Here is a 10,121-nt window from a genome sequence, read left to right on the forward strand (position 1 = left end):
AAAGAAGAGCAATAGCAAAGTAAAAGCGTGGTTTTTAAACAAGTTTTTAATGGGTGAGAATTTTAAAATTCTGCTCCTCAAAAAAAAAACTTACTCTTTATTATCATCTTTATCACCGTTATCATTATCATCATTATCATGATTATGACCATTATTATCGTGATTATTATAATGATGGGACAATACTATTTTTCAAATATGATTGTCCTGTATATCTTCTTATAGTTGAATTATTAAATTCATGTTAATTTTACCAACTAGTACATTTTTTATAGTTTTCAGAAATATAGATTTTTTTTTTATTTTATTAACATAATTATCTATACTAGTGTTGCAAAAATATTTAAACATCTAACAAAATAATATTTTTATATGCTTTAATAACAAAAATAATATAGATTCACTGTTTTTTAATAACACATTACATTCGCTTTGACATGTTCAAAAGAATTTTCTTTAAATAATTTGCTGAAATACTTGCATTTTTTTGTTAAATGTATTTTTAATTCTTGTTTTGACGATGGCTGAAATATCTAAAACTGGCTGGGATATCTAAAACTTTTGGACAATTATATAGCAAGCACTCTTGAACAATACTCGATTTATCTTTAGGATCATTGTTCTGATAAAATTTTAAATTAGTACGAATGTTCATTTGTACACTAATTTTAAACCTATATTTTAGCATATTCTTAACTTCTTTTGTCTTGTTTAAATTCTTTGATCTTATTAGTTACTTATTAATATTGTTATTACATTATAGAAACATTGTTGTTCATGTCTGAATCTACACTTAAATTAATCGCACTTTTCTTAAAATGTATAACTATAAAATGATTATCAAATATTTATTTAGTAAAAATCTAGGTACTATTCAATATCTATCTGTTTTAATCTAATGATCTATTTAACTTACAGATTTTTTCTTCTTAAGAAATTTCTTCAAAGTTTCTTTTCAGTCATGTATATATTGTTAAATAAATAATTTTGAACATATATTTGATACACGTATATTCGTTTCTCAATATAACATGTCGAGAAGTTCTTAGAGTTTTCGTATCTACCAACTTTCGTAAAAAGCTCCGATCGATTTCTTTTCTTTATTGATCTCCATACGCAATCAATCTTGTCCCAAATTATTCCAATGATCTGTCCTATTTTCTCCCATTTATTCATTAAACCTTTTTATCTCTTGGTTTAATCATCAGGATACATGTATTTATTTTTACAAAGTTATCATATTCTACTCTCATCGTTTATAATTAGAATTTTTTGTTGTAGTATCCATTGCTTTTTGCAAATCAGTTGATATAGTGCATCGTCTTATATTTCCTCTGTTGTTTTGTATAGCTTTTATCACCTGTATAGTTTTCAAGTTCTTTTAATTTTTAGTCATTCAAAGCATTTTTTCCACATTCTGGATTTCTTCATTTTCTTGTTGCATCAAATTATTCAAAGGTACCTCAAAAATTATATTTTCATATTCTTGGATGTTCTTGGATGTTTTCTCGTCTTTCAGGACTTCTACATCTCTTTATTTAACTATGAATTTAATTTCTTCTTGTTTATATGTCATGAATTTTACAGAGTATCTAATTAGAACATTTTCTTTCCCACTTGGTACAAACTTACCCTTTAAAAGTCTCTTATCAAGAGTAATAGCATTGTATCTGAAAATCCTTAGAAAGCCAATATAGAATTTATTGGCAATCAATACTTAATAAGGTGACATTATCTAGAACTCGTGTCAGATAGCGATTTCAAATACACCCTGCTGTGTTTATTGTGTTCGTTCATAAGTTCATAAGTTGTATTTATTTTGTAAAAGCATACATTTTGCCACTTCTATTAGAATATGATTTACCACTACGCATTACCAATAGAATATGATTACCACTACGCAATACCATTTTGCTGTGATATATATATTCTACGGACAATTCCCTAGTAATACCTTCCTTTGCATTGTTAGTACATGATTTATTTATGGAACACCCGATGACATTTTATGCTCTAATTTTATGATTTTTTAATGCTTTAAAGACGTCATATTTTATTATTAGTATTGCTACATCTATATATTTATTTTTATTATCAATAAAAGTTGCAAAATATTTTGCTCCTTTCAAGGATATCCCTTGTTCGACAATAAAAATAAATTTTTTACCATTGCCCTCTTGCAGTCCTTCATTTTCCTTTTTTCTTGTGTCTTCCTCCATTATAAGCAAAATCTTCAAATATAAGCGTCTTTTCTCTGGATTATATATAGCTATACAGAATGTTTCATATTTCCTATGCAAGGATTATTATTATTATATAGTATTACATAATAACATTATAGTATTATTGTAGTATTGTTGGCAATAATTTAGTAATTTTGTGCCTGATTTTTTCTAATTGTTCTAATTTATGAGTAAATTCATCTATATATTGTGCCAGATTTTGATTTGCATCCTTCGTCATTCTGTATAATTGCTTGTATACTACATACTAGTATCAGCGATTCTTTTAATTTGTATACGTTTTTAAGTGCTTCCCATGCTTGTAGAGATGCTCAGTTTGTTTAACGTACTTATATCGAGTTTTACTTAAATTGAAAATTATTAGATCGAGAATTTTCTCATCTTTTATCACCCGTATGACCTCAGTCTATATTTTTCAAAAACATTTTAGGTACGTATCCTCATAATTCATTAAAACAAAATGCTTCTCATTTGTAATTTCCATGACTCGTAACTTTTTCGCGTTTTTTAATTTTTCGATCTGTTGCATGCTTCCGGTACTAACGACTACTTTATTCGTTCAGTGCGTGACTTGTAATTAAAATTAACTTTACTTTCTTTTTGGTATTTTTCGAATATGCTATGTAAAAATGAAAAAGACCGAACTAAGAGGCTGTAGAACAAGACGTTGGTTTTGTTCTTTTGTTAGTTCTTTGTTTTCTTCAAGGAAAGACGCACGATCAAACAGGCAGCCTCGTGTTCCATCTATACGTCCTATACTGTCTCTATTGTTTAATGATCTTACATATATACACTTTTTTATTGCCATTTGATTGTACATAATTCGTTGGTATTTTGTACTCGTTATAAATAATCTGATACATTAATTTAGATATTCAAGATTAACATAAATCGCAGTTTAATGATAAATATTAAGAAATAATGAAAGAGATGTACATGTTCTGTACAAGTTCTGCAATATATGCAAATTAATCTTTTTAATACAATTAATGAAAAAATTTCGACCGTTTGTAACTCTTTTAGATATTTATAATTTTTTTTTTTTTTAATTATATTAGTAACAAATGGATAAAAGAAAAACGTATTTTTAACATTAAGAATAATACCATCATTAAGAGGAGGAAAAAAATATCTTTTACCATACATTTGCATAACGATCTTTTTTCATTTTATCATGACTCGGTTTCAGCTGTTTCTGTTCTTTTTTATATTCCTATATTTTCCATATTTTTTATATTGTCAAAATAATGTTGTTCCATCATGTCTTTTATTCATGAATATATTTTGCAATATACGAATTATCAATAAAACTGATACTGTTGTATTTTAGGAAATCCCTATTTTACAATCACTGTTTCAGATTATTAGAATGAAGTCTTTCTTGACAAATGGATAAGCAAAGGTTTGGAAAGAATGCGGTTAGCACGCTCACACGATTTTATCACTCATTTGAAGATTTATCCAATTCAAAGTTTATCAGATGAAAATTAATAATCTTTAAGATCTTGGAGATGAGGTTCGAACTGTTGTTGACAGCATTATACTAGTTATGTTATAAACAGTTTTTCAAACTTCAAGAGAACGTTGAAAATAGTGTTTCGAAATGCAAAATTCGAAAATTCGGAAAGTCATCTCGAATTATATAAAAAATTTGTTAATAAAATATAACTTTTTCTAGCAATTTCATTTTATTTCATCAAAATGGATCGAAATATTATGCACACTTTATGCTAAGAAGCAAAATAAAATTTGATTTAATATTTTTTATGCAAATGTTAGTTTGCAACAAAATTTCTTTTCTAGTGTCATTGAGTACCGTTAAGATGTATTTTGTAGATTACCATGGTGTTAAATTATTTTATTTTCAAATATATATCCCCGAACATCATACACATACAAGTACCTATATAATATATAAATATCTAGAAATAATACATATGGTTGGGATATTCCGAGAGTACATCAGCAAAGCAATCGCGTGATCGTGGGTTTTCCTTTGGAAAGGTTAATACATCATTTTTCGAGCTCAGCTTGACGATTCTCTTTCGTCTTCAGTAAGGTAATTGAATCGGGAATTGGAGTTGGAGAAGAAATCAGCATCACAGTTATAACGATAAGTCATTTCTTTATTTCTTAAATAAATGATTCTAAGAGCTGCGATATTTTTGAATTACAATTTATTTATCTAGTATAACTGTAGATATGAATTATGTACACCTAAATTTTACGAATTTTATATCGCAAATCGCAATTCCTTCAAAAAATAACATATAATTCTAACGAAAACAAAAAAAAAAGAAACATTAAAGCTAACTATAATTTATATAATATATATTATAATAAACTATAATTTATTATATTTCATATTTAATTATATATTAAAATACGATACGTTTTATAATTGTCGTCACTGACTCTAGTCTAAAAAATTTAAGTAAAACGAATATATATCGTAGGTGCAGATCAATCTTTTTAATCTATTCTTTTAAAAATTTCTTAGCAGTAGTTTTCGTTTTTTTAATTTCTTTCTATTATTATAGGAGCGATTGTTGTTCTCGTATCACCCTATATAAGCTTGCGAATATCCCACCTCGGTTGTATTTCATTCCTGCATAGGCATCTGTGAGACCGCAAACCTCTGCAAGTGAAGAGACACCCGAAAAGCAACCTGTAAAGAATAACAATGTATCACGATATGTTAGTGAAATAGGATGTGAGTTGTGTTTTGTACTTTTCCTTTCGTATTTCGTAAATATTATGTATTTAATAACGGTGACATCATCATTAAGCATTTTTCTATATTATCATGTAACAAGTAGAATATTTTTATTGTATGACAATTGTATGACAAATTTAATGGTGATCTATTCTAATTATGTTATTTACTTTAATATTTCTTATAATATTTTGTTTTTCACTCTATTTCTATAATTTACATCCTTCTTATTTCATAATATTGAATTTATTTCACATATTATTATTAATTCGAAGATCTCATCTTTCCTTCATTCTTTTTTTACTCTTATTTCCATGTTACTACTTTCCAATAGTTATTTACAAAATATAAAACTGATTCGTATTTCTGAGGGAGCTTTCTTATAATATAATAATATTTTCTTCCATTACAACGCGATCACGCTCTAAAAGTAGGACTATGTTTTTAAATAGTGACTTTCAATAGTGTACTCTAAATAGTGTACTGTCCACTAATAAAAAATATTCTCGAGAGCAATTGGAAAGTAAATGTTTAAATTTTATATAGCTAATTTAACACAGTAGTCACTAATCTTAATAATCGATTTCAGCCAATTGGTATATACTTTTAATTCTTCCGTTAGACGTTTTTATTAAACGTTTTTGAGCTGTAGCGTCAGTGATGTTCCAGTATACATTAGTATAGGCTTTTGATGGCATGTGTTGAAGTGAATGTTATGTTATTTTTTAAACATAGGGATAAGTAAACAGATGACATACTTTTCTGTACGAATCATATGTTTAATTCTAAATAAGTGGTAGGGCTAGATGTAACATAAGAGTAGAAATTCCAGTTTTCAGGTATTTGTAAAATATTAGAATTTTTTAATATGTTTGTTTTTCCGATATTTTGCTGATACCATAAATTGTGACATACAATGCCTCATAAAAGTATTCGAATGCTCGCTATTGAAACTGTAAAAATATACATGTTAGATCTAAGTTTTAAAAGTGATGTTGCAACTACTACAAGGCACAACTATTGAGATTATGTATACGAAATTTAAAATGAATCGAATAATACTTATAGATGTTATGAAACATTTATTACAAAGATGTATTGAAACAGGGTTATAAAAGTATTCGAATGCCAGAAGACCTACCGGTCAAACAATGTTTATATAGAGAAACTGTAAACATTTAGTAGATTCAATTGATGTAGTAACATCGTGTAGTAAGTTTCGTGCTTCTTTGTAAATAACATTAGTTTATGTAGTTACAATGAATTAAAAAAAGACGCAGATATACGAGAGAGAATTAATATTAAAATTACATAAAAAAGAGAAATCATATAGGCAGATTGCAGAATTAATAGGGAGATATGTATCTATAATATATTATATCATTAGAAAATCAAAAATTGAAGAAACAGTTAAGAACAAGCACCGTACATATCGTTCAAAGAAACTAACTTGTAGAGAAAAGAAAATTATAATACGAAAAATAAAAAAAGATCCAAATATTTCGGATCTCGGATTTTATAAATCTTTGGATTTTATAAATCTCATTCAAATGGTTTCGTCAAAGTTTAAAAAAGATGTTTATCCTGAATTATATCGTAAGATTTTACGCAACAATGATTTTCATGGTAGAATTCCAAGAAAGAAATCATTTATTAATAAGATAAATCGAACCAAGCGTTTGAAATTTGCATAAGAATACATAAATAAAGATGATACTTTCTGGGATAAAATTATTTTTTATGATGAAAGCAAATATAATATATTTGGATTGGATGGATCTCGATTTGTTTGGAGACAATCCAATTCAGAAATAAATGTAGAAAATTTACGTCCGTAAAATACGGTGGCGGATGTTGTGGGGATGTATGGCTGCAAACAATATTGGAAATATTTTCTTTATAGATGATATTTTTAGATAAATATAAATATTTAAATATTCTAAAAAATAATTTAAAAGAAAGTACTACGAAATTAGATTTATTGGAAAATTTTTATTTCCAGAAAGACAATGATTCCAAGCATATGGCCATAATTTGTAAAAGAATGGTTATTGTATAATACACCACATGTATTACACTAATACATCCCCACAAAGTTTGGATATTAATCCCATCGAAAATTTGTGGACGGAAATTAGCAAAAGATTAAAAAATTTTGAAATAACTTCGAAAGATGTATTAAAATAAAATATTATGAAACTATGGAATTCTATTGAATCTACAACAACTGAAAAGTTAGTGCACAGCATGCAACATTGTTTCAAAGCCATAATTGAAGTCAAAGGAAGTCCAACTAAATATTAAATAAAACAAAGTAAATATAATTCTAAAAAAATATAATGAATAGCGTTCGAATACTTTTGTGACCCTGTTCCAATATATCTTTGTAATAAATGTTTCATAACTTCTATAAATATTATTCGATTCGCTTTAAATTTCATGTACATAATTTCGAGTTCTTATTATTAGTTTGAGCCTTATTATTAGTAGTTGCAACATTATTTTCGGAACTTAAGTTTACGCATATTTTTATTATCTACAATTTTAATAGCCAGTGTTCGAATACTTTCGTAAAGCACTATATGTCCGTATCGATTAGTTTAAAAGTTTTTGGATTTGTTTTTATTTACTAAATCTATTTTTATTAAATCTAAAAAAATTTTGGATACTTAGTATTAACTAACAAGTTGCACAATCACGTTTTTCTAAATATGTTATCATTTATATTATATCTAGTAACGCAAAAGTACTGAAGTAAAATATTGTAATCATGAAATAAATGTTCTAGTTTTGTTTGATGTTTTCTAATCATCGAGTGCGAAGAGTTTGTTATAAATTCATCGATTAGATTGAAAATTTGTTGGGGTATTCGAGTAAATGTACATATTTAAATGTGATTAGTGGATTCTTTCGATTTATTAATGATCTACAGGCTATTAATATTTTAGGAGATGTATATAACAGCTTTTTATTTTTAGATTTTACTTTTATTAATATTAAAAAAGATAAAAAAATTCCATGTTTGGATTTGAAAAATATGGATGTTTTGATTTTATGTTATAATCCGAAGATACTATGCTAATCTTTTTCATTATACAGTTCGCGCGATATATATTTCTTTTGACACATCCCTATGTTGCATTTATTGTTAGAGAATGATCTATTCGGCAAGATGTTGAAATTCTTCGTATACATTTATGCAAGTTTTAAGTCCGCGCATCGCGTAATCAATGCTCGCGTGAATATACGCCCTGATTTAATTTTTTTATTCATTTATATATTACAATATAAATATTTTATTTAGGATATACATATTGCTTAATAGTACTGGTTCGATTACAATCTGTCGGGCTATAACATTCCTCCTTCGATGGAAAAAGAAACAAATAGGTACAATTATAAGTGTACAATTATAGGTATAATACAGTAGGTACAGAGAAAGTTTTTCTTCACAAAATTCTTCTTTATAATATTGTTTCTGATTTTCTAGATAATGTAGTGGTTGTTCTTTTATTCATGTTCTTTACAATTATATATATAGTTAATTATATGATAGTTATTCTAATAATGGTAAAATATTTTACTCATTGTCATAAGATACATGAATTGTTTCTTTATAAAAAAGTTTTGGTCATTTTCTTATAAATTATTGCCTATTTTTTCTAATGTAGCTTTTATTATGTTGCACATTGCTCTCTGGTAGGTTGTAGATATTCAATGATTTATTTCTGCCTTTCAGTCGATGATCTATTTTTATTACCAGTTTTTATGTCGCTATATAGCCGTCTAACCTTTTCAAACTACATATCCGGGTAGTGGTTGAATTCTTTTTTAGCCGAGTTCCGTGCGATTCGGATTGCTTCGATAGATCAGAATCCTGTAATGATATTTATTTGTATGATTTTTGTCTATGCTTCGATAAACGGTTTCAGTTTGTTTACATGTAAGCAAAATATTTTGTTCCCCTTTTTAACCGAATAGTTTATGCTTGAATTTTTCTCGATTAGTATGTATGATCCAGTCCATGTATAGGCGACTCGAGTTTCTCTGATCATTCCTACAGGAGTATATCAGTACTTTACCGTCTATATTAAATATGATTTCTTTTGCTGTTTTCTAGTAGTAACTTTCTTATTTTTTCTTCTTTAATATCTTTTTCGCAAATTGATTTGTTGCCCTTAATTTTTCTTTTAATTCTTGCGTGTAATCATTGTAATCAAAAGTAGGATTAGGCGGGTTTGTCAACGCGGTCGGTATATATGTTTGCTATCCGTAGACTAAATCAAAGAATCTATATCTCGTAGCTGTATGTAGTGTTGTATTATACATAAATATGGCGAATTCAATATCTAGTATCCATTCGCCTTAGTTCTGGCATCTTAGAGTACGATGTCATCGTTTTAATGTTTCGTTATTTTCAATAATACCAGGCAGTAATCTGAAATTTATTAATTTTGAGTAATTTACAAGTATTTTGAAATACATCATTTAGAAAATTCGTGTCTTCGTTCGCTAGAATTTTCTTCTCTAGCTCGTAATCGAATATAATTTTTGTTACAAATTTTTTATTTATTATATTTGTTTCTTGTCTTGCGATAGGTATGGTATTGCTTCATTACTATTGAAGATGCTAATCAAACGTGCATAATATTTTGGTTTCAGATGATTTCTATGCGGCTTAATTAGCTATGGCTTTTATTACAATTTCGTTGTAGAATTTTAAAGTTATTTTGTCATGCGGATGAAAATAGGGATCACCGAACTGTAAAATGTTAAATCACAATTCCTTTTTTATCTATTATTTATTAGCTAATTCGTAATCACAAGAAACTAAATGTTTGTGGAAAAAATCAATCCCTAAGATTCCCTCGTGGTCGATCGTAATATCGTCTTTCACAATATAAAATATGTTTTATTTTATATTCGTCTATTTTAATCATAATGTAAGTTTTTCCGATGACATGTACTTTGTGAATGCAATTCTTTTCTTCATATACCGAAGTATCGACTTCTTACTTTAGCTTTATTCTTGAAATGGTTAATCCAGAATTATATACAATTTTTATCTTTTGTTTTGGGCATTTGTTTCAACAGCAATTCTTTTTTCGTTTGTTTGTGCTGCGTATTCTTGATGTTGATAACATGATATTAAAGCATAGGAC

Source organism: Vespula vulgaris, chromosome 21 (assembly GCF_905475345.1).
Source record: "Vespula vulgaris chromosome 21, iyVesVulg1.1, whole genome shotgun sequence".
NCBI classification, from domain to species: domain Eukaryota; kingdom Metazoa; phylum Arthropoda; class Insecta; order Hymenoptera; family Vespidae; genus Vespula; species Vespula vulgaris.